Raw genomic sequence first — 25,148 nt, 5'->3', positions numbered from 1 at the left:
ATACTCTCGCTCACAAAGCATAATTACTGAGCCCACACATCACACTGAGACTTGGCTGGCCCTGAATCAAACTCACCTCCACATACCTGCCAGCTCCCTCCTTCAATGTCTTAGCAAGCCACCTTTCTTGGTAGGTGCTAAGTAATTGCTTCTTAAGTCAGGTTGGTCTACACCTTGGTTTTCTGACACTGGGTCAAGTACCTTCTCAAACACATCATGCCTCCTCTGACCATCACCAGCCTGGATGTGCACACTCCCCAGAGCAGCCAAAATAGTTTCAACCTTCTCCCAATCCATCAAGCTATTTACCAGAATGACTAAATACACAAGAAGGAAGAGACATAAAGAAAAGGTGAGGAGAAGCAAAGAGCATGGACTATAAACTGGATAAGCAGCCATGCCTCTGAGTGAAGATGCACTAGAATTACCATGCCAATTTTACAAGGGACAAATCTGCAGTGCAGACACTCAGTGGGGGGCCTAAAATCTGACTCCTAGTCCCCAGTGGAGCAAGGAGGTCCAGTTCTACAGCCTAAAGGATGCTGTGGTAAACTGTCAGGTGGACACGGTCTCAATCCCTAGCCATTGGCTGGACAGGCCCGCTCAGTCTACTGCAGAGAAACAGAAACATCTAGAAAGGAAGAGCATGGCAGCCACCAACCACCAAGGTTTTTAACCAAGTGACTCTCGACCAGTAATATCGGAGTAAAAGCATGACAGAAAGATTTATGAGGCAGAGCTGGGTAACTCCAGAGGCAACCCAAGGCACACATCAGATGGGAATTTTAAATAATCCCTTTAAACACATGAGGACTCAGATGCCAGCACATGTAGTGATGGCCCCAGCCAGACAGCAAAGGCATATTGGCACCACTGTAATTTGTCCATTCACCAATATGCTTCCCGAAAAACACCCATATGCTTTCTTTTAGCTTCCATATGCTTTTTTAGCAAGGAAACTAAAATATTTCATTAGTTTTGAGTAATTAATAATTACTTATTTCACAATAGTCTCCCTCATTAAAAAACGAAAATAACTGATTAAGCTGCAGGATCCTGGCTTTCGACTCAAGCTTTTTTAATTTTTTTTTTTTTTTTAATTCTTCCCCTCTAGGAATTGAGTAATAGAGTAAAACAGCCAGTGTGGAAATACTCGCTCTATGGGGAATGAAGAGTTATCGTACCCATAGCCCAGCATTCCTCCTGACTGAGACATCAGTGTATAATGAAAAGAGCACGGACTCTGGGAGCCTCAAGACTTGGGATCCAGTCCCAGTTTGACCCCTGGTGAATCCCACTTCTGAGGAAATGAAGGGCGTTGAAAAGATAAAGACTGCTGGATTCCTTCAACCCGCCTTCCATGATTCCCAGGGAGCAACTTCACAGGGCTCCCTCCTGTCTCTCAAGGCTTGGGGAAGGAATGCCTAGGAATGCTGGCACAGACCCAGTCATTGTCAGCAGGCCTGTAGCCAACAGACTCGAAATTGGTCTCCAGCCGAAAACAATGCTTCTCAAACTCTAATGAGCCTAGGAACTACCTAGGGATCTTATTAAAATGCAGATTCTGATCAGTAAGTCTGGAGTGTGGCCTGAGGTCTGCATTTCTAACAAGCTCCCAGGTGATGCTGATGCTCCTGGTCTTCAAACCAAACTCTAAGAAGCAAGGATCTAAAAAATCTAAAGATGAAGTTAGGAAGTAGAATCTATAAGAACAGGTCGCATGTGCCTGTCTCATTTGGGCTAGGATGCAAACTATTAATCACACAGACAATAATATTTTTGTATTATATAGCACAGTGGTATTCCACTTATCCTCCCAACAGTCCTGCCACTAGGGTGTGATTTCCATTTTACAGACAACGAAACTGAGATCCAAAGAAATCAAGATACTGCATCCAAGGTCCGGCAGCTAACAGTGCTGGATTCCCAATCCAGCTATATTTACCTGGGAAGTATGAGCATGAGCGAACAGATGACAGAAAATTTAATTAGCTGTTACTGTAGGATGCTGGTATGAAGTCTGGTCCTTGTTCTGCCTGCCCATCTGAAGGTGTTGCCCCTGACAATCTCCAAGGCCTCTTCCATGTCTCACACCAGCGGTCAGTCCCAGGGCTCCCACATAGACTCACGGTGGGTCACCAGGCCTTGAGATGAGCTTCACACATGTGGCAGTCATTACATCTTGGCACGATCCAAATTCTAACTGCTCACATCTGCATCTGTGCTGATCTGTGCACAGCCAGGAGTCTATCTCTAGTAAAAATCCCCCGCATAATAGGGAGAAAACAACAAATGGATTTCCCAAAGCATTGAGATTCCAATTCAGTTGATAACCTGCAGTATGATCAGGGCTCTATGACCCTATCACTCTGTCTCCTCCTCCTCTCACTTATAAAAATGGAGAAACTGAGAATACTAACCTGATACAAGTTTGAAAGAATGGGAAAAATATGAGTTATTTATAAGGCAGTTTATACAACTGCCCAACTTTCTTATTCTGCCTGAAGGTACCAGCAGAGTACTTAATTAATGAATTTTCATGTAAATGTTTCAGGACATATGATCTTGTTCATCTCTGAACTCCCATTGCTCACATTCAGAGTATTCTTCAGGGGGCCTCTGTCCAATTCCTACCAGAAACTTCTACAGTTTTTAGAATTGTTTCACTGTCCCTATTCATAGTCTGTGTTATCTCTGGAGGTATTCACACATCTTGAAGCAGATGTGCATTTGAATCCAGACTTTGCTATTTTATTTGCTGTATGACATTAGACAAATTACACAAACTCTCTGAGCTCAGGGTCCACATAAGAAAGGTGGGAAAAAATAATTTTCTACTTTATGAGATTAATGAAATGAAGTATTAAAATGGATAGCACTTAGCAGATTTTGGATTAAAACAACACCTGAGTGAGTGAATGTGTGTGAGTGAGTGAATGAATAAAATAAGTAGAATAAGAATTTCAATATTAAGACATCACTCAACAACTTGAAATGTAATAAATGTCCAGAGTCATGCTCATAAATGAGTCTGACACTCAGAGCAAAACAATAGGTGAATTGTGGGAGAAATCCAACAGCAAAGGAAATGTATGTTACCCAAATGTCATCACAGACTTCCCACACTGAAAAATATCTTTTGCTTAATCTAGAACCTATATATGATCTTCAGAAGGTTTACAGACCTCCTGAAATTATAGACAACATTCTATGCAGACATGCATTTTCTATTTCATAGATTCATCTGCATTTCCAAATATTCCATAATCCTTTCCCCTACCGCTAAACACACACACAGAGAGACAAATTAATAACTACTGCCTTAGGCAAGTCCCTTGACAGAAAGGGATCTTCCAACTCAGAGAGAAAGAAGTTTATTTAATAAAACAAGGCTAAAAGACACAAGCATGCAGCTTAGAAAGAGACAGTGGAAGTTTTCATGATGAGCACTCCAAACCAGACAAAGAATTTCAGATTCAGCTTGGCTGCAAACTTGCTATGGGACCTTAGAAAAATCAGAGACTCATGAAAATCAGAGTTGGGGAAACTCAGACATCATCTATTTCACTCGCTTCCGCCTCCTCCCCCTCCCATATTACAGATGGAGAAACTGAGGTTCAGAGGAAAGTCATGCTTTCACCAAAGTCACAGCAAATTAAGTAGAGCCAGGATTGAACCACAGACTCAGTAATATAATTGCCACACTCTACATGCCAGGATTATGAGGTATAAGATAAGTGTTAAGACCCAGTGGCCTCAAAGTTATCTTCTAACTATTAGATAATTACTACTCTCTTCTCTGGAAATCTCATGAAAACATTAGTTTGATTTTGGCAAAGATCATCCCAGCTGATTGTCAGTCCCAGCCCAGTCCCACGAGAACAAGGCAGAGAGAAGGTCTGAAAGAATGAAAGATGCTGCTGTTAATCTTGGGTAGCACAGTGACTGTGAACTGCAGGCCTTGAACTAGATTTCACCATGTTGGCTATTACTCTCCTGTCCCCTGTGTATTAATCCTGCATCTGTCTTCTCTTTATTAATGTTCCCAACTATGCGTAGTACATAGCCAGCTAGGAACTCATACTCAGCTTCCTATAATTCACTGGATCAGAAAAGGGCAGGAAGACACAGTGGTGAGGTCAGGGGCAAGTAATCTCTTACAGGAAGAACTACAGGGAAATCCACAGCCTCCTAATAAACACAGAGAAGACAAGCAGCCAGAATCCTCTATACCATGCCTCATGGAAAAAACAGAGAGGCTTGGCATCCATTTATGTTTCAAGGGCAGCTCACATCCCTGTGTTGACAATGGGATTGGTTTTGCCTGAAAATGGCGTCCCTTTAAAATCAGGAAGAGAAAGCACACTTCACATAGAGATTTCTCTCCTAAAACAGAGATATAACTATGGAGTCAGAAGAAAGAATTCTAGCCCAGATCTTCTAGCCCACTAATACATTAGACAAATCAGATTCTCTCCTTGACCCAAAATCTCCATCTCTGTAATGAAAGAATTTGGCTAGAGTGGTTCTTAAAGTCCCCTCTGCCTTTAACATTCTGATCTCTCCTTAAGGTCACTGACTGCAACCCTGGAAAAGTCAAACAACAAACAGAAGAGGAACCTCTCTATGCTACCAGAGTCTGTGAAACTGAGACCCAGATTATAGAGCAGAGAAACACGGAAGAACAGATGTTTTTTCTTTTCTACCAGAAACTGAATGGGAACCAAAAAAATGCATAAATGGCCAATCATACTGTATGTATAGTTCAAATCACTACCTGCCCTTCTGGTATGTACAAAAGTCAAATGCTGAAAAGAACAACTATTTTCACATACTGCATTCTCCTATGACATTGGAAAAGCGGCAGTAGGAGAAAGGATTGGCCAAGGGAAAAACATTGTAAAAAATAGGACATTTGACTAGAAGAAATGCCATACTGACCAGTCCAACTTTATCTGTTGTTAGATACTGAAAAGGACCCCAGAGAAGGGAAAGTGACTTGTCCAAGGCCCAGAGCTAGCAGTAGAATTAGATTCTCATGAATTTGGGTTCATAGAACATAACCCATAATGCATTGCTTCACTCCTGCAAACAATGAGATTCTATCCAGATGACTAAGAAAATAATTTTACTTATAACTACTGTCTCTACCTCCACCTCAAAAAAAAAAAAAAAAAAAATCACTGATTTATTTGTGTTAAGACAGATTAGGGCTGTTTCTATTAAATTATAATAAACAATGCACTCTAGCAATATAGACAAGTCCATGAGAATTAATTGGGCATTATTCATCCCTGCTAATGAATCACCTTGTAGAAAATAAGGAAAATCAATGTTCTACCAGAGGCCAGAAACCTGTTCTTGCTCAAGTACAGATATTCCCTGTTAAAGAACATCGGGTATCAGCTCTAAATAGTAAACAGGGTATACAGTTTCAGATTCCATGAAGTACAGCTTTAAATAGACTTGGTTTGGAAATTGGACAGGGAACACACCACAGTCAGTGGATCAACGTTGAAAGCCGAGAAAAACAATGATTACACTCATTAAGTGGGTACCTGTTGACACGTCTACTGTCAAGTCTAATTATTTATTTAAACAGTTATTCTGTCTTCATTACTGCCACCGATACCAATTCTTACCACAAGATTATTTTAAATTTCTGTAGCATGTCTCCATAATATTTACTTCTCTACTTTCCAAAGGCTATTTGAGAAGTTTTATCCTATTTTCCACACCAAAACCTCTTCCAAAACAAAAAAAAGTAGATAGACAGACAGATAGATATGATAGATAGATAGATGACAGATGGATGATAGACAGAAAAATAAATATTAAATCCCTCTGTCTCAAGAGCAATTTTTCATGATCTTTCAAGACATGATTAAAATTTTCTTGGTAATTTCAAAATGGGTTTTAGTGAAGAAGGGGGGCATAGTTAACCACTTCTCAAAACTTATTTTATTAATATTTAACAATTGGCATTGGAGGAAACAATGTAATAACTACAGTTTCTTAATGAACAAATAGGTCTCTGCCTCATAGAGCTATCAAAATCTATGGTGTGTCTATAGTACACTTTTCTGATATGTTTACCCATGAAAATACATGAAATACATAGGAAAGGATTTTTTGCAGGGGCATTTTGTGGACTACAGATGGACAAAAAGACAGGTAGGAGCTATTCCTGTATTTTTGGCTACCATCTTTTTTAAATAAGATGGTATTTTTGTAGAAATGAGAATAAAATCAAACAACACAAGTGGCTGCATTGTTTGATTTACTCATAGAGGAGTTTCATGGTCCATACGTCTCCTCACTGGCCTTGTTTGCACATGACCTGTCCTTATTCTATGTGTATGGTGAATATCAGCTTTGAAAACCATATTAATGTAAAACTAAAATTTCCACTCAATTCTAAATTTCTAACTCATACAAATATGGGGTAGTACCAACAGACTTCAATTCTTTCAAAGGTCTGTGTAAATAAAATCATGATTAAGATCATGGAAATACACAGCAAAAGGTAAACAAAATATTCAGCAGAACAAATGTTTACAGTACTTTAAATGCTGATAACAAATCTTCCACAAATTTGCTATTCTACAGGGCTTGCAGTTAGGAACAGCACATTGACTACCCCACCTCTTCTAAAACTTCTAGAAGAGTATACGGACCACAGCAGAGCTAGCTGTGAAATACAGCTATCAGCTGTTTATCTGCAGGAGAAAACTCATATTTTACAAATTTTACAACCATTATGCTTCTTGTTTTTCTTTTCTTTCTTTTTTTTTAATTTTTTAAAATTTATTTTTACTAGTATCTGTTTTCTTAGCAAACTTAAGAAGAGTGAATTCTTCTGCCAAAGGGCTACCTACTTTACACTGGTTCCCCAGGAGAGTGACATGCAGATACTATGGGTCCTAGGTCTCAAAGGGCTCTAACTCATTTTCTGTATCCTTGAGATTTGTTGTTCTTGTAGCCTTAAATTATTTGAAGTGTTTTGGGCAGATGAGAGACAGTGACAGACCCAACTAGTAAAGTGTGGCCCCTTCAGAGCCAGGTAACACTGGCAGCATAGTGCAGCTATGTACTCAATTAAGGGCCAGGAAACTGGAGATAAAGCCCTCCTGCTACATACTAACTGAGGAAACAAGAAGGCAACAGACAAGAATATCCTAGGTATGGCATACTAGAGACATTAAATACTTCCACGTTGCCCAGACTTTTGTGCTTTTGGTAGGAAACCTTAAAAAGCTAGGAAATGAAGGGGAAATTAAATCAAGTAGACATAAGGGGTGTGGGGTGGGGGGAGTCCCTGTTGTGGCTCAGTGGAAACAAAACCAACTAGTATCCATGAGGAGGCAGGTTGGATGCCTGTCCCCACTCAGTGGGTTAGGGATCTGGCACGGCCATGAGCTATGGTATAGGTTGCAAACATGGCTCAGACCTCAGGTGGCTAGCTGCAGCTCCAATTCACCCATAGCCTGGGAACTTCCATATACCACAGGTATGACCCTTAAAAAAAGAAGAAGAAGGGAGTTCCCGTCGTGGCGCAGTGGTTAACGAATCCGACTAGGAACCATGAGGTTGCGGGTTTGGTCCTGCCCTTGCTCAGTGGGTTAACGATCTGGCGTTGCCGTGAGCTGTGGTGTAGGTTGCAGACGCGGCTCGGATCCTGAGTTGCTGTGGCTTTGGCGTAGGCCGGTGGCTACAGCTCCGATTCAACCCCTAGCCTGGGAACCTCCATATGCCGCGGGAGCGGCCCAAGAAATAGCAACAACAACAACAACAAAACAACAACAACAACAACAACAAAAAAAAAAAAAGACAAAAGACAAAAAAAAAAAAAAAAAAAAAGAAGAAGACATAAGAGGGGACAGTACACTATCTTGGCGATTTTTCAGGTTTCGGTGCTCAAGAAATGAAATGCCTTTGTATTTCTTCTGTTGGTGGTGAAATCAATCTTAAACATTGTTGGCTAAGATGCCTATTAGCAATAAATGCAATAATGCCAAGCCTCTCTTACCTTAGATAGCTAGCTCTTGGAATGGTCAGTAGACAAAAGGTTCAGTAGATTGCAATGCAAGTGTCTGTAAATGAAATAGGTAAAAGTTACTCATAGGTTCCAAGCTCTATTTATTCATTAATAATTAGAAGCTCTTCTATCTACACAGCAGTTTCTTTGTTTTGCGGAACACTTTCACATTCACTATCTCATTTCAGCCCACAACAACCTGGTGAAGAAGCAGGAAGAGAGCATTCTACTCACTTCATAAGTAAGAATAAGAAGTTCACAGAGGGATAAGGAGGACAAGAAGGGAACTAACATCTCTCCCATGACTAACTTCACAAATGTCATGGGAAATGGGTATTATCATCTTCATTTTACAGATGTGAAAACTCAGTTCAGAAAAGGTAGGAAACTTGCCCAAAACTACACAGTAAAGTACAGGGCTGGGTGCAAGTTTGGACCTTCTGGGCTCTGCCTGTCCAGCCAGTGGTCTGTCCATTCACTGGTCTTACCTCAGTCTTTCCTGGGATATTAGGTTGGGAAAATACAAAGACAGATAACTCACTGATTTGATATATTAGACTTAGTGGGGGAGGGAATAATGAAATAAAACTGGCCATTTTATTGAAGCAAGGAAGAAGTAAAAACACATGAGATTTGGAGCCAGTCAGACTTGTCTTTCTCTCACCAATGGCTTCAGGCAAGTCAATTTCCTTCTAGGTAAATGAGGCATAGCATAGCAACTTCAGAGCCAAAGCTGAGTTAAACTTTTCCTCGAAGATTATCCTCCATTATTTCATATCTATAGGTATGAACAAAGGTGGTGCACAAAATGGTAACATTTCTTCCTATGAGTCCGTGCCTATATGATTGATGTTTTAAACACATAAGGCTAGAGGATATCTCTGGATCGGGCATTTCCTCGACTTGTGTCCCTAGTTTTAAAATACCACAATATTTATCTATATCAGTCTTACATGGCCTCACCTAATACTAGAATAAAGAATTTTAGTTCTAAAGAACAAAGCCTCAAAATTTCAGAATCATATTTAAAAGAAACTGCTTTAGGTGAAGAAGTACAAGTTTCACAGGTCATCCTAAAGTTTGTGCTTATATCATGCCTTAGATTCAGAGATAAGGAGCTGTCAACAGGACTGCAAGCACAAGGGGATGATTTAACATAGGAATAGGTTTATTGAGACATAAAAGACCTCTGGGAAGTTTTAATAATATGTCCCGTTTTCATACGGGACTCAAATCAGATTATGAACAGAGCATGGTTGATGGGATACTCTACAAAAACTCCTTGTCATATGTCACCAAAATCAAAACATTAATCATCTTTTAACATTATACTTTATGGTTAATGGAAAAATATTTCATGACCATGTTATCTCAAATCATCACTGACATAAGCCCTATGAAACTTTATTACACCAATTTTACCAATCAGAAATCCAAACTTCAAAGATCACATGGTTAACCTGGAGCAGATAAAAGTTTAACCCTGTATCTCAATCCCCAAACAAGGAAAGACTCTTCTCCTACACGTTGCAATCTCCTATTTGGGGGTGCTCTATTTGGGGAGAAAAGTACAATGAGTTTATACCCTTTAAAAGTCCATTGTCAAGGCACCAAAGCACATTTAGTATTGAGTCCTGCTTCACTAGCAAGTGAAAGGAGATAGAGAGAGACTTCACATCTGTGGTCTAACCAGAAGGTAACACATTACTAAGCTGAGGCAGAGGAGTGTTCAATGCAGGGTTGCCATGAACACTTTCTCAGCTCTCCTCAGTGAAGTTTCAGAGATGCAACATCCTTGGGTAAGCTATCAAAACATAAGCCACAGAAACAACAGAAGGCAGCACCACTGAATTTTTCTGAAGGGGTCAATTCATGTCACAGGAAAGTTGAAACCTTCTAGCTAAGACGTTCACCATCTTCTTCTCACACAGTTGGAGTTCACATGTCCTCTGTAAACCAAGTATTTCCCAATGCAGTGGAATTCTCCATTAGACCCATAAAGACATTTGGACAACTGACAAATCCCACTCTAGCATCTTGGTAATGAAGCCAGTTATCCTTGGCTGCCTTTGTGTATTTTATGACTGCTGAACCAGAACCCGGTAGGTCTGCATCCTTTATCGAATCACCCATCCTCTCCCAAGAAAAATTTCAACCAGAAGCAATTTCAACCAAAAATAAAGAAATCTGTGTAATCAACTTCTAACTTACCAAACTTAAACTGTTAATTAGAATCAATGCAAAGCAAAGCTCACCAAGCCTAGCTAGAACTATTATTAAATAATTGATAATTTTTACTGTATTGGGGGAAAATTGGAGAGAACAAATGAAACCAATGGGAGAGAAAGAGTGAGAGAGAGAGAAAGAAGAAAGAAAAATGATGGGGAATAAGGAAAAAATAAAAGAATGGAAGAACATGAGAAACAAAAAGAGCAGAGAGACCTGTTTTGACAGGTTTTTCACAAACCATGGTATGGTATGATCAACCACTGCACCCCAGGACAATATTTAAGCAATATTACTCAAGGATGATGATCCTAACATTAGGAACAAAAATTCCCACCAAGTGGCATGAGAATCACTAAGGCCTATTTAGAGGTTCCCCTTAATATTTCATATTTTCCAAGTCCTATCAGAGCCTTGTAAAAATCTTCATCTAAGCCAATAAACAAGTAAGTCTCCAGTCATGTGGGCCCAGATGTTCCTTCTGAATAAGGGTTCTTATCTTGAAAAGAACACTGGAAAGGGGACTGAGGACCTGGGTTCTGGTGTTAGCACTACAATCCCCAAGTGTTTGCACAGAAGTTGTATGAAATATGGATTTTCTGTTTTTCTTTCCACAGGTCTCAACCATGGTTATCTCTAAACCACTGCGAAAAAGCCAAAAGTTATTTTGTCTAAACTTTGTGCATTTTATTGTTTTATGGATTGACTAAGGTGGTTGTGAGAGGATTAATTATATATTAAATAATGTCATAAACATGATTATTAGGAAGTCTCACCTCCAAAGCAATTAAAATGTGAGATTAGGCCAAAGGCATTAGATGACAAATACAGAATGTCCTCCACTGCCATCATCAAATCCCATATAATAACATTTTTAAATACATGCTCACCTGATAGCCTAAGACACTTATCAAGAATACAACACACTCCATGGCTTATGAACGATTTGGTTGTCTCATTAAAGTAATGTTTGCCAGTATTTAATTGCTTCCCTCCCTGATTTTAATTTGTTCACCTGTCAGCATCTATCAAAGGCACTGAGATCTTCTGACATCCTGGATGATTGTGTTGAAATTAATCAGATTTTTTTAAAGTAAATTGCTTTGGCCTAAAGGTAATGCTCATCTTCTTCATGTGATATTTATAAGGGTTCTATCAGTGGGACTTATAATCTAGAAATTAAATCAAGGGCTTTAGGAATCCTAAATGAAAATATAAGTAAGTAGCTCACAAATTTCCAACACTGGATTTCAGGACATTAGTACTTCAAAAAATTCAATCAACAAGTGTACATTGAATACATAGTTCTTGCAAGCAATACCTATTGGCTAAACAGAAGAAAGTTAGAAATGAAGCTACTTCAGAAAGTTCAGAGAAACAAGTGAAAATTAATTAAATTAAGCTGAACTCACCTTGACAAAGCAGCCAATAATTTGGTCATTCCAAAGTTACATTTTGTGTTTACAATTATGATCAGTTAAATACATTATGCTTTCACACAGATTAATGATTTTATTCTTCACTTCAATCCAATGAGGTGAAATTGGTATTACTGGTAGTGATAGCAGTAATATTCCCATTTAACTAGTAGAAAAGCTGAGACAGAGTGGAAAAGGGACTCCTTCCTAAATACCTGGTTATGGGCAGAGCTGTCTATGATCTAAATAAAATCAGACAGTAACAGCATGATCACTTTGGAATAAAGAGAGAAAACATTATTTGCAAATCCTAAATACATAATTATTCAGTGCTAATTCTTGTAATAATATCTATCAGTAACAGTGCTGAAAGTACTCGCTTAGGAAACTCGCAAGCATAAGCTATTTTATAAGTAAATGAAATGAGGGAGAGAGGCTCTGTAATGTGTCCTACAGTCATGATATTATTCTTACGTATTTATGTTATTATTTCTACCTTGGAATATAGAAATATGCATTCATACAGTAATTAGTCCCCAAAGCTGGTTCTTAGGCAACTAAACAGAAAAAAGGAAAAGGGTGTATGTACTCAACTCTAGGAAGCAGGGGTGGGGGAGTCAACTGTAACACATGGAATTTAAAGGCTGGCTTTATAACTAAACATAACTAAATCCTAGTATAGGTCTCATCTTGCCAGTGGACTCTGAGCCTCTACTTAGCCTTTAAGCTTCTCCCATGCTCTGGAGTTTTCCTGACCCAAAAGGGTTTGATAAAGCAGCCATTCTGAAGATGACCACAATGCCTAGTTTCATATTAGATCACTGAAATTACCACACAGTTTTGTAATTTTTACCTGCTAGTGTGTCTTGAAGAAGAAACTCTGTCTAACTCAGTTTCTTGAATCCAAACCCCTAATCAAGAAGCTGGCCCTTAGTAGGTACTCAAGAAAATATTTATTGAATGACTATATAACAAACGATAAAAGTGTTCTAGGCAACTCCTATTGCACTTAGCTCAGTACATATCGTACAAGAAGTGCTTAGTCAACGTTGGTTGAATTGAAATTAATTGAATAGTTAATTTAAAAAAACACATTGTTCAACTAAATGATTCTAGCGGCTACTAAGTGAGAGGTTCAGTGAGGAGTTAAAAGTAACCTGCAATTACCCAGCTGTCACTAACCCATTAGAGAGGTGAAGAAATATTTTTCACAGGCAGAATAATAAAGGTTGAACATATGAACAGAAATGTAGGCAGGAGTTCCCGTTGTGGCTCAGTGGAAACAAACCTGACTGGTATCCATGAAGATGCCGGTTCAATCCCTGGCCCCACTCTGGGTTAAGGATCCAGCATGGCTGTGCACTGTGATGTAGGGGGAAGACGCAGCTCAGATCCCATGCTTCTGTGGCTGTAGCTGTGGCCGGTAGCTACGCTTTGATTTGACCCCTAGCCTGGGAACTTCCATGCCACAAGGGCGGCTGTAAAACAGTTAAAAAAAAAAAAAAAAGAAAGAAAAAGAAAAAAAGAAATGTAGGCAAAAGATTATAGGTATAAATAAAATCTAAACAGGGAGAAATGGAGAAAGAAATTCTTAAAATAACGAATTCTAAAAATCAAGTCATGTGTAGAAAAAAAAGATCAAAGCTGATCAAGTTAAAAGTAATATGTATTAAATATGTTATGTTTCTGTAGCTGAGCTATGCATGTCACATACTTTAATTCTTAAAAATATTCTTAGAAATCATTACATATCCATTTTGAATCTGAGAAAATGAATGTTTAGAAAAGGTAATCTGGTCAAGTTCAAACACCTAGTAAATTACAGTTCTTCAATTCATATCCCAGCTCTTAAGCCCCCAAACTCATATTACTCCCAGTATAATAACAAAGAGGCATGTAGAAGTGAATGGCATGATGAAAATAACAAAGAGGCATGTAGAACTGAATGGCATGATGAAACAGGGATGGTATAAAAAATATGAGCTTCCAGACCTTTTCAGGTCCTAGGATGTAGGTAGTGAGAAAAAGACTGAAGCAGGAAGAAGATGAATGAGGAAACAAAGCTGTCTTTGGGTATCTGAGGACATGCCCTGTATAAGTCATATTATACTTGTGAAAAATCTGTAGCACTACAACCATTCAGGTTAAAATGATGAAAAATCCAGTTTCAATGCAATGCAAAGGAGAACAGTAAACCATGAAGCTGTCTAGCAGTGGAACATACTGCCTCACAAAGAATTAAAAGTGTTCAAGTAGAGGCTAAGTGGCCATCTGCCAGGAAAAGTATGCATGACATCCTAGCAATGGGAGGGAGTCTGCATTGGAGGATGGGGCAGGGCAGCTCTGTGTTTCAGAGATTTAGCTGCCCAATAATGAGAGATGAACAACAGCTCAGAGTACTAGATAAATATCTGAAGAATGCCCTTTGAAGAGACGCTTGGATAAAAATAACACCCATTCAACACATCCACGGAGCCTATGATGCACCAAGCACCGGACAGTCTCCATGCTTCAGGAGTTCTGACAAAGAGGCAGAAGACACATTGTGAAGAGTTAGAACTGTTGCTAGGTAATTTTTGAGCCTAATAAATGGTTGGGGAAAACCACAACTAGAAATCTAACAAAGAAAGAAAAAAGACTAAATGGTTTGCAGGTAACTAATGGCAGGAAACATCAGTTTTGTGGAAAGAAGAGGAAGTTACCAAAGGTCTAGGTTTAGGGAAGAGCTGATTCACAAGGGTGATCAAAGGCCAAATCTGATCATACTTTTGGGCAATGAAAACAGTCATTGGGGAAGAATCAGAAAGTCAGATAACAAAGTTTACTTCACAAAGCTCACAGGTGAGGGAAAGTGATCAAATACTGGATGAGAAATAGGAAAAAATGACATCTCGCAAGAGAATATCCAACTTATTTAAAAATGAGAGAACAACACATTTGAGAGTCTATAAATCTACTTTCACAATTTGCCAGATTTACTCATTTTCATACACTGCAAACTCTTTCAACCCCCAGCCTTCCCCAAAGCTACTCTAAAACAGGAGAGCGGTATTAAAAAGAAAAATGCAATTTCTGGGTCTGGTTCTATTGCCTTATTGGATAACTTCCTTCCTGCAGGGAAGTGTGGGGCAGTGGGGTGGAGTTAGAGAGAGGGAGAGAGAGAGGCTTTACTAGAGAATAGAAGTTTTAGGGTGGTTGGCCAGTGAGATAACTTGTAATGATATGAAAGATAATGATTGTATGTATAATTTCCTTTCCTGTGACTTTTAACTAATCTAAGTGAAGAAGGAAGTGGTTGCTTCAGCTCAAACTCAGTGATTCTTCTTTCCCCACAAAGCTGGAATTCTAAACCAGAAAATGAACAAGTAGTCAAATGCTCCTTCGACTTCTCTCCATCTTGGCAAAGACAAAGCATGTTCTGTTTAAAGAGGCAGCAGTAGTGACTACTGAAATCTTAAAAAGCAGAAGAGAGAGCAGTGGTGCAGTGGTGAGTATAGAGCAGGGAAAATATGCAAAGGGTTTAATATGCAAAAAACATAAAAATCTTCCTATATGTTCAATAATTAATTATACATTTTGGCATCAGCATATTCACAAAAGAAGTTCAAAAACACCTACTTTGAAATTTCTGAAACTGAAATAGGACATCCAATGAAAAACAAGAGGAATGCACTAACAACTGAGACCCAGCCCCTAATCTACCACTAACTGGTGGGGCTGTCTTTTCCAGCACTCCTCTCCTATAAAATGCTAGATCAGATCTGTGGCTCTCAATGTGGGATCCATAAACTAGTGGGGTACTCTCTAGACTCAAGATCATAAAACTAAGATATTATGATTATTTTTCACTGTGTTGACTTTCACATCAATGGTGCAAAAGTAATAAGTGAGTAAAAATGGCTAGAGTTTAACATCAGTCAAGGAAGTGCACCAAAGTGTGTGATAGTCATTGTACTTTTCACCCCCAAGCCCCACAGTAAAGAGGGGTTGAGGAGTATTGTTTCACTTAAGACTGTCATTAATGCATCGAAATTCTTAATTTTATTAAATCTCAATCCCAAGGTCCTTACAGCATTTTAATATTCTGTGTGAGATAGTAGGAAATATCCATGAGGTACTTCCGTTAAATCCCAAACAAATCATTGTCTCCAAGAAATGCATGTGTAGAGTTCCCGTCCTGGCTCAGCGGTAGCAAACCCGATGAGTATCCATGAGGATACGGGTTCAATCCCTGGCCTTGCTCAGTGGGTTTAGGATCTGGTGTTGCCATGAGCTGTGGTGTGGGTCGAAGATGTGGCTCAGATCCCACGTTACTGTGGCTGTGGCGTAGGCTGGCAGCTATAGCTCTGATTCGACCATTAGCCTGGGAACTTCCACAGGCCACGGGTGTGGCCCTAAAAAGCAAAAAAAAAAAAAAAAAAGTAAGGAAAAGAAATGCATGTGTATGACTGTTTGAATGGAGAGCTGAACTAACAGCTCTCTGCATGAAACACCAGTTTTATTTGAAAGAATGACAAACTTGTCATTCAGGCTTGGTCATGTTACACATTTCTCAAAAATAAACCAAGAGAATCTATCTTACCAAGGAAAACAACTAACAGGGTTTATTGTCAATGATAAAACTCAAAAGTAAAAGTGAAAATTAAAATTTTTGAAACTTGCATCTACTATTATACAGTTCACATCTTCCTAATATTTAAAATATTGTTTTGATGAAGTCAGTAGTGATATTAATGAATTTTTAATGCTAAATAATAAAACATGTCATGCATAACTCCATGAACTAATATTTTCCAAATAAACAGTGAATGATGTTACACAATCACAGGGGAAGATCAAATCAAAGTAAAAATAAGACCAGTGGATTTTAATATAACAGATTACCAAAAAAAAATGTTTATTGATATGATTTCAAATGTTACATCACAGCTAAACTTTAAGAAACTATCACTATCAAATTTTGGTGTATTATCAAAGAAGAAAATCCACAATTACCTCAATTACTTCCTTTTCCAATTCTCTCTAGAAATGCTTTCTGGATTTTCATCATAAACTTTAATCAAAATACATATCACGAAAAAGCCAATGCAGAGGTAAGAATCCAGTTTTTACATTTTTCACTAATTTTTTGTTTGTCTATTTTGGAAATGTACTTATTTTCATGCAAATATTTTTATTAGAATGTCAGTTTTATTTTTGTTTAATTTCTAAGATAATGAATAGCATTAGCTATCATTCACATGAACAAAAACTCATTTTTAAGAGTGTAAATAGTTTCTGAGGCCAAACCACTGGTCTTGATGGCATTTATGTCTATTCCTTCCTGCCTCATACTAATCTTTAGTACTAAACCTTCAGGAAGATACAAAGTGGCTCAGCTCTACTTTTAGATCTGGCTACGTGTTTACCTTTATAGCTGCAATCTTAGCATGTGCAGACCCAGAAACACCTGCATGACTTCACCATGGAGTAGGCCACTGATCGATCAACAACTGTTCACTGTGTGCCCTCCATGGGGCAGACACATGGATCAGAAATCAGACTCCACTACTCAAGGTATGCTCTTGGTCAAGATACAGAATCTCCCTAAATCTGTTTCTTTAATGTAAAGTAAGAATGACAAAAGGACCTACTCATAAGATTACTGTGTCGCTCCAGTGAAATGATGCATCAGAGAGCTTAGTATATACTGTGTCAGGCATATACTAAAAACTCAATAAATCTTACAAACTTTCATTACTCACCAAAACAGACCATTTGCTATGTACATGAGAGAAATAAAAAGTTTAACATATATATTATCAGGGGCTCAAAATTAACCCCAGTTACCAAAGCCTTCAGCTCCATGGAAACAGAGAAGCAAAATTATCCAGGAGTACTTGTTCCTCATATCAAGAACAAGAATCTGTCCTTGACTGGGAATGAAATCCAGGTTGTAATAATGACCTAGCCACTGCATAGGTTTCTAAACTTTCTGTGGTCAAACAAGCAAGCAGTTCATACTCAGCATCATTCTTAGCACTGTGTTGACAGAATAAAGGACAAGAGGGGGGTGAGGATTCAAACCAAGTTCCTAATTAGACAAGAGACTTTCTTTCCCTTCATTTGGCCAAATGTCATGTTCATTTTATCTCTTTGCTCCACTTCATTTGAAACCCAAAAGGAATGAGGTTATGGAGACAATAAGGACACTTACCAATCTGAGGTATGACCCAAAATGAAAAAGATGCCCTAACATTGCTAATAGATTACAAGTGTAGAGAGGAGGTCCTTGATAAGTTTGTTTAAATAAAAACTATAATCTAGAGGAATAAACTTACGTACACATACATATAATTTCTTACAAATATATGAAAGAATTAAATCATTAAACTAGTTATGTTGATGATGCCCAAGTTTCTTTTATAAGGGGAAAAAAATGCCTTTACTTCACTCTATTTCATCCAGTTTAAGTATAACCATTTCTAGTGTCAGTTTCTTACTAGCCTGATAAGACTTAACTGCTGATTTAATAGAATGATGTAAGTTACATTTCCAGAAGAATGTATAGAAATGATCATGCCCCCTTAACAGCACTTGGATCTTCAATCAGGAAATTCAATTTTAGCAGCAAAACTATGTTTTGGCAAAAGTGCAATTGAACTCAGTGTACTTGTCACATTTCTAAATATACTCCGGTCACCATGACAACAAGGGAGACTGATGGATCGCTTAAAAGAGTACGGTATATTTAATTGTCAGCATTTTAAACTGACTCAGAAAAATGCTGTGTGATAGGTCTACTCACCATGGTTACTGTCGGCTGAGTCCATAATAAAAGATTCACATACGCACATCGACAACGTGCGCACAAAGAACGTAAAAGTCAGAAGGCCCTGTATTTCCAACCAGGCCAAGTGCCAAATTTAAGACTTTGGAAAGGATCTGTTCTCATTAAGGTGCCACTCAACAACCGCCACACATGTCAGGATCTGCATGTGTGCCCAAGGCCACCAGAACAAATGCTAAATCAGATTCCAATGCCTGATCCATTTCTTAGACTAAAGACCAACTTAAGGTTATCTTCTCAAGGAATATATCTGGTATAGGAGGTGAAAGAGACTCTGTTCTCTCCTTGCATGTAGATTTATTCCCAAAAGATAATCTTCTGAGACCCATTCATTCCTTAAATAACCATTTCCCAAGGGCCTCTCCTATGTCAGGCAGTCTTCCACAGTCTGGAAATACAGTGGCAACAGATAAGGTCCCCATCTTTAGGAAGCTGACAGCGTAAGACAAGAAGAAGATAAAGATGCCAATAAATAACACTTTAAGAGAAAGAGATAATCCATATGAACGGCTCCACCAGAGTATACTACTAATGGAGTATACTACAGCAGTGCCGGCTTATGCTAAGCGCTAAGCAAATCTTCACCATTATTATTATAACTAAGATGTTTTTCACCAAAAGAAATTTCAGTATAGTAAAGAAAACAGGAGTTCCCGTCGTGGCGCAGTGGTTAACAAATCCGACTAGGAACCATGAGGTTGCGGGTTCGGTCCCTGCCCTTGCTCAGTGGGTTAACGATCCGGCGTTGCCGTGAGCTGTGGTGTAGGTTGCAGACGCGGCTCGGATCCTGCGTTGCTGTGGCTCTGGCGTAGGCTGGCAGCTACAGTTCCGATTCGACCCCTAGCCTGGGAACCTCCATATGCTGCAGGAGAGGCCCAAAGAAATAGCAAAAAAAAAAAAAAAAGAAAACAAGGCATTCTAAGCATGCTTTCAGAGAACCAGCAGTGTTATATAGAAAATAAAACAAAATAATGGGAGAAAGAAATGGGGTGAGGGTGCGTGAGGTGGCACTCTACCCACAGATGAAGGAAGATCTCTTTGAAGAGACAACTTTGAGCCTTGGATGATGACTCCAGGACAGCCACACAGAGAATCAGAGGAAGGTCAGGTGGGAAGAAACTTGGTGTATACACAGGGGTCTGGGGAGGTCAATGTGTCTGCAGCTTATTGAGTAAAGTGGTTAGGGGTGGGAGATAAAGGAATGTTTCTAAATACCATGGAAGCCACTGGATGCCAGAGGGCGTGATAGGATCCAATTAACAATTTCAGAAGCTATCTCCATATAGCGTGGAGAAGGGTCACAAGGGGAAATCATCAAAGTATTGAAACCATTTCAGACTCTACTGCACAGTCAGGGTACAAATGGTGACTTGAATTGGGTCACTATTCTACTCCAATGCTTTTCCATGGCCTGTGCTTACTTTCTCAACCATCTCTGAACAATCAGAATCAGGAACTACTCAAACAACAGAACAAACACATGCTGGCCAAGCATGTACTCAGAGCAAAGGTAGTAGGTGATAGCAAATAGAGTTGTAGGTAGACCCTGCAGCAGGATAGGGAACATGCCCCCACGATTCAACAGGTCTGGGTGGGGCTTGAGATGCTGCATGTCTAGCAAGCTGTGAGGCTTGATGGTGAGGCTGCTGCTCTGGGAACCCATACTTCGAGAACCAGGGCTCCAGGAGTGTCTAGTCAAGCAGGAGGCAATGAGAACATGTCACAGGGCACTAATAGATGAAAGAGAGAAAAAGGAAAATGTCCCAGGGATACAGCAAAAAAGAATATTTAAGACCTGAGGCCAAGCAATCCATGAGTGCAAGTAAAAAAGAAGATGGCAGAATAGATCCCAGGCTTTATTTAATGACTTGGTTTACCTGATGGTTTCCATCTCTCTAGTGCAAAGCACTTTCACAATTAATATATCCTGTATCCACAGTCTACCCCTGTAAGATAGGGGCAAGGAAAATGGCTGTGGTGACAAATACTAACAATAACAACCACAATACCAAACGCTTACTGAGAGCTTGTTCTGTGCCAGGCACATTACAACATGTGCCACCTCCAGTAATGACAACGACCCTCCTCCTAATTCACAGAAGATCGAGCGGAAACTCTGAGATATTTGTAGCTTGCCCAGAATCACTCCTGCTTCAGCTGGATTCAATCAGGGAAGGAGACCCTATAATCCATGACCTTCACCTCCATTCTACCTACAAAGTTGAATCTGTAGGAGAATTAGATGCCCATTTGGAGCATTCATCCTTAAAGTCAGGGTTCTTTTCCAGTCTAACTAAACTTTGAGACTGCATGTGGCCAAGCTTGACCCATGAACTCTAGTGGCATAGGAGCGAAGCAGCCAAGATCAGGAGCAAGTCTGTGAGTTACTTCATACCCTCACATACCCTCACAAAACAAACATAGCTAGAATGTTTCTGTGCTCACACACTTACATCTCTCCACACCTATGCCAGTGTTTCTCCATGGCCCCAGGCTTACCCTCTCAATTTTATTCTGTTTTTGCTTTACAATTCTGCCCAGAAAGTAACAGGTTCTCTACATAAAGATGTATTTGGAGTAAGGATGTGAAAAAGAGGCCCTTGTTTGTGAAGATGCATGGTGAACGGTAGTGGATATTGACAAGGCATCAGCAGATAAGAAAGATGAGCTTAGACATTTCCCAGCCCAGGAAGTGGGTAAGAAACGAACCACAAGATCTTCCTTCTAGTCACCCACACTGTGCTTTCCCAGGATGATTCACAGGTATGGCTCCACGGACCTGACAAAACGGACCATCTTCAGGAAGATGAAAGGATGTTTTTATGCCTGCCTTCTTTTTTTTTATTTGTTCCTTCTTGAGTAATAACTATTAATTGTACTATGCGGGCAGTACAGAGATGAGTCTACCGGGAAGCCAGCACAAATCCATCAAGTGCTTTTAGTCCGAGCTTTTTAGAGGCAATTGCTTACCACATTTTCCCTGCTCTTTTTCTCACAGCTAGAATTAAAGTGGATTTTACCACACAATAACCCCAATGCTCTCCTCCCCCACCTCTCAGATGAAGAAAGAAGATGGCTATGGCTCTATCACCAGCAACATCACAAGACCTGTGTGAGAAAATCAATTCATTCAGTGTTTATAAAGCCTAAATACTGGTCCCTAAATAGATATGCCACCTTTATTAACATACAACAACCCTGTGAAGTAGATATTGTCCAATTTGGACAGATGAAGGAATTTATGCTCAGAGATGATATACTACTTATCTAGAATCTGACAGCTAGAAAACAGCAGGGCTAGGAAGTAAACACAAGTCTTCAGACTCCAAAACCAGTACTTCTTTTATTCATTACAGCTGCCATGTCCATACTTCCAAGAGAATCCAAAATCTTCCATTCTGCTCAGCAAAAGAATCAATGCTCAAATATTTCTTAGAAATAAAGCTGTATATAACTGTATATAACCAAAAATCCTCTTTCAAAAGGACTTTACTAGGAATAATGAGCAACGAAGCAATCATAGGTTCTATAAGTCTTGTCTCTGACCAAGGCAATACGTCTTTAACTAAGTCTATATTCAGGGATTAGGCAGAGTTTGCACCATGTCTAATATAAAAACAAAAACCATGGAGGATCCTTAATTTCCCAACACAGGGCTTGGGCCGAGTAACAACACCACACAAAGCCTGCTCTCTTACACAGCCCTATGTCTTAAACTGCAGAAGGAAAATGCAGGGGAATTAACTAAATAGAAGAGTGAGGGCTGTAAATCATGTGTTCACAGAGGCTCTGGTTCAGCATGAAGAAGAATAAAATTTTAAAACCAAGTGAAAAATTAATATAGTCCAAGCTTAAACTCATCTTTCATTATTATTCCCAGATCTTCCACAGTATAGGTAGATAATAGAAAGGATCAAACATGAGGAAAAGTAAGAATAATCCAGACTTCAGGGCCTTAGATTTAATATCTGAACAAGGTGAGGATTAATTTGTGCAAGGAGAATCTTTTTCTGTCTCCCCTTACCCACGGGGATGGTGAGGTTAGGCATTTTGAAAAGATTCTTTATCATATGCAGAGCTGACAGGAACACCTGATGAGAATGATAATTAAGTCAAGAAGTAAATAAACACTTGGATCAATGTTCTTTACTTTTGGTGGCTGACTTAAGAAAAAGGGTTGACTTATAAAGGTAGATATTTCTCTTTTTCAACCATAAATATAGGGTAGCTTTATAAGGTTTTCACTTCTTTAAAAGTTGTTTTGCTTCTCAACAAATGCCAGTTAACCACTTTCTATGTGTTACTTAGTGTGTGGTTTGGGGAGAAGGATGGTAAAAAGAGAAAGGACACCGTCCCTATTTTCCAAGAGCTCAAAGTCTAGTACCTAAGGCCAAGCACAAAATGTTGTGATTTTTTTTAAGTCAGCAAGTTATGTTCTCAATTATGAAAATACCAAATGTCAGGTTCTTCTCCAGTCCAAGCAATAATGTAAAATGAGCCAATTCTTCTGAATCAGACTTTTTAAATGAAAATTATGACTGTTGAAGCTTTTCCCTTTAATGCCAACATTATTAGAACTCAGAGGAAAATACAAGGTCAATTCACTGTGCTCCAAACCCTTCCCAGATTCTAACCACTATCCAATAGAAATATCTCGTGCATCACATATGCAATTTTAAATTTCTAGTCACCACATATTCAAAGAATATTAAAAAGAAATTTATTTTACAAATACATACAGAATTTTATCCTTTAAACATGTAGCACTAGCCACATTTCAAGTGCTCAATAGCCACATGTGGTAAGCGGCTCTCATGTTGGATAGCACATCTACAACTTTTCCTCAACCTTCCAGTAAATGAACAGAATGAAACACTTATTGGAGAAAGGAGAGAAGTTTTATAATAGCTATTAAGATACTTGGACTCCCACAGGCAGACCCAACCCACCAATACTTGCACAGTATTTCTCTCAACCCTATACCTCAAGACCAAGAAATTGTAGGACATTCTGGTAACAAATGCCAGAGAGAGAAAATGGCTCTGTCCCATTTGTGAGGATGAGGAAAATCTAACAGGACTAAGGATTATTACCAACAATATAGCAACTTAGGCACTCTACCCATTAGGATATCATCACATACAGGACCAAAGGTTCTACCTTCAAATCTTTTGTGTGGATTGAACCAAAATTTGTTTTCCAACTCTAGTCATCAGGATTTCTCTTCCCAAGCCCATTGTGCATCCTCTAAGGACAACACAATGTAGGTAAAAATTCAGTAAATGTGCAATGCATCAGTGCATGTAGCAATACTTTTAAAAAAAAAAAAAAAACTCTTCACCATTCCATACCTTCTGGTTTTGGTCCATGAATACCGAAGATTCTGTTCCTTTGTCAAACAATGAAGAGCTCTCTCTCTACCACTCTGCAGCACTCCTTCCTCCAGGACAGGAAGGAGGATGATAATGGCTGGCACCCACTAAGCCCTATTAGTCAAGGGGAAGGGTCATATGCAAAAGTCTGGCAGAGTCCATCTCTCACTTTTTCTTGCTTTCCTTAGTTTTCCACTTTCTACTGGAGATTTGGTCTCAGATTTGGGCCCCAATCCCTATGTTGTTCAGTAGGTAAGAATGCCCAAAACCAGCACTGTCATTCAAGTTACAGGGTTAGGACAGGAGGACAGTCCCAACAACGACCTCAGATACAAATCACATTTTCTAATCGAGCTTTTGGGGACATGTGCTTTCAGAGTTTTGACTTTCCATTAGAATGAAGCTGTCAGTTTGAAGACAAGTTAGTGATGGTCACCACTAATGTGGTAATGTGTCAGAATGTTAACAGTCCTAGACAAATGGTCTTTAATTAAAGCATAATAAAACAGGGGAGTTCCCGTCATGGCTCAGTGGTTAACAAATCCAAATAATATCCATGAGGACGCAGTTTGACCCCTGGCTCCGCTCAGAAGGTTAAGGATCCAGCTTAGCCGTCAGTTGTGGCGTAGGTTGCAAACGTGGCTCAGATCCTGAGTTGCTATGGCTGTGGTATAGGCCAGCAGCTATAGCTCCAATTCAGCCCCTAGCCTGGGAACCTCCATGCGCCACAGGTGCAGCCCTAAAAAGGCAAAAGACAAAAATATAAAAAATAAACTTCTTTTAAAAAGAAAAAAAAAAAAAAAGATAAAACAGGAGTTCCTGTTGTGGTTCAATGGTAAAGAACCCAACTAATATCCATGAGGATGTGGGTTCGATCCCTGGCCTTGCTCAGTGGAGGATCCAGCATTGCTATGAGCTATGGCAAAGGCTGCAGACACAGCTCAGATCCCATGTTGCTGTGGCTGTGGTACAGGCTGGTAGCTGCAGCTCTGACTTGATCCCTAGCCTGGGAACTTCCACATACCGCAGGTGCGGCCCTAAAACGCAAAAAAATAAAAATAAAAATAATAAATATATACATATATATGTATACACACACACACATAAAATAAAACAAAACAGATCAGCAGCAATGTTAACATCCCAGTAAGAGGTCATGTTAATATCATGTACTCCCTGATAGCAAGCAATGAGAAAGGCTTTACCTCTATGGTAATCTTCCTAAAACCCACAACCCCAGCCTAATCATGAGAAAACATAGGATA

General features: G+C 39.3%; 1 protein-coding gene and 1 long non-coding RNA gene across 14 annotated transcripts in view; one reads left to right on the top strand and one right to left on the bottom strand.

Annotated features, from left to right (window-relative positions):
- The window catches only part of LPP (LIM domain containing preferred translocation partner in lipoma), a 693,621-nt gene that overhangs the window by 508,086 nt on the left and 160,387 nt on the right, over positions 1 to 25,148 (bottom strand). For 8 of the 12 annotated variants that reach the window (XM_021071248.2, XM_021071246.2, XM_084990684.1 and 5 more), the window contains one exon: positions 8,030 to 8,093. The exons of 3 other annotated variants lie outside the window; for them this stretch is intronic. The gene's annotated coding sequence lies outside the window, so the exon portion shown is untranslated. Of the gene's footprint in view, positions 1 to 8,029; positions 8,136 to 25,148 lie in introns of all 12 variants that reach the window. One more of the 12 variants, XM_084990680.1, reaches the window with a different exon arrangement.
- Positions 14,135 to 23,844, top strand: LOC146397663 (uncharacterized). Of its 2 annotated transcripts, XR_014824517.1 has the most exons (5): positions 14,135 to 14,251; positions 15,020 to 15,169; positions 16,709 to 16,775; positions 17,099 to 17,238; positions 21,510 to 23,844. It is a non-coding gene; the product is annotated as an uncharacterized LOC146397663 (long non-coding RNA). The 2 variants fall into 2 exon arrangements; XR_014824518.1 differs by lacking the exon at positions 17,099 to 17,238.

This window comes from Sus scrofa, chromosome 13 (genome assembly GCF_054392235.1).
Source record: "Sus scrofa isolate SSC_HxYL_T2T_F1_AM1 chromosome 13, Sscrofa_HxYL_maternal_Yorkshire_Landrace_v2.0, whole genome shotgun sequence".
NCBI classification, from domain to species: Eukaryota; Metazoa; Chordata; class Mammalia; order Artiodactyla; family Suidae; genus Sus; species Sus scrofa.
Note: the sequence above shows the minus strand (reverse complement) of the source record. Positions and strands in the feature narration are given on the sequence as shown.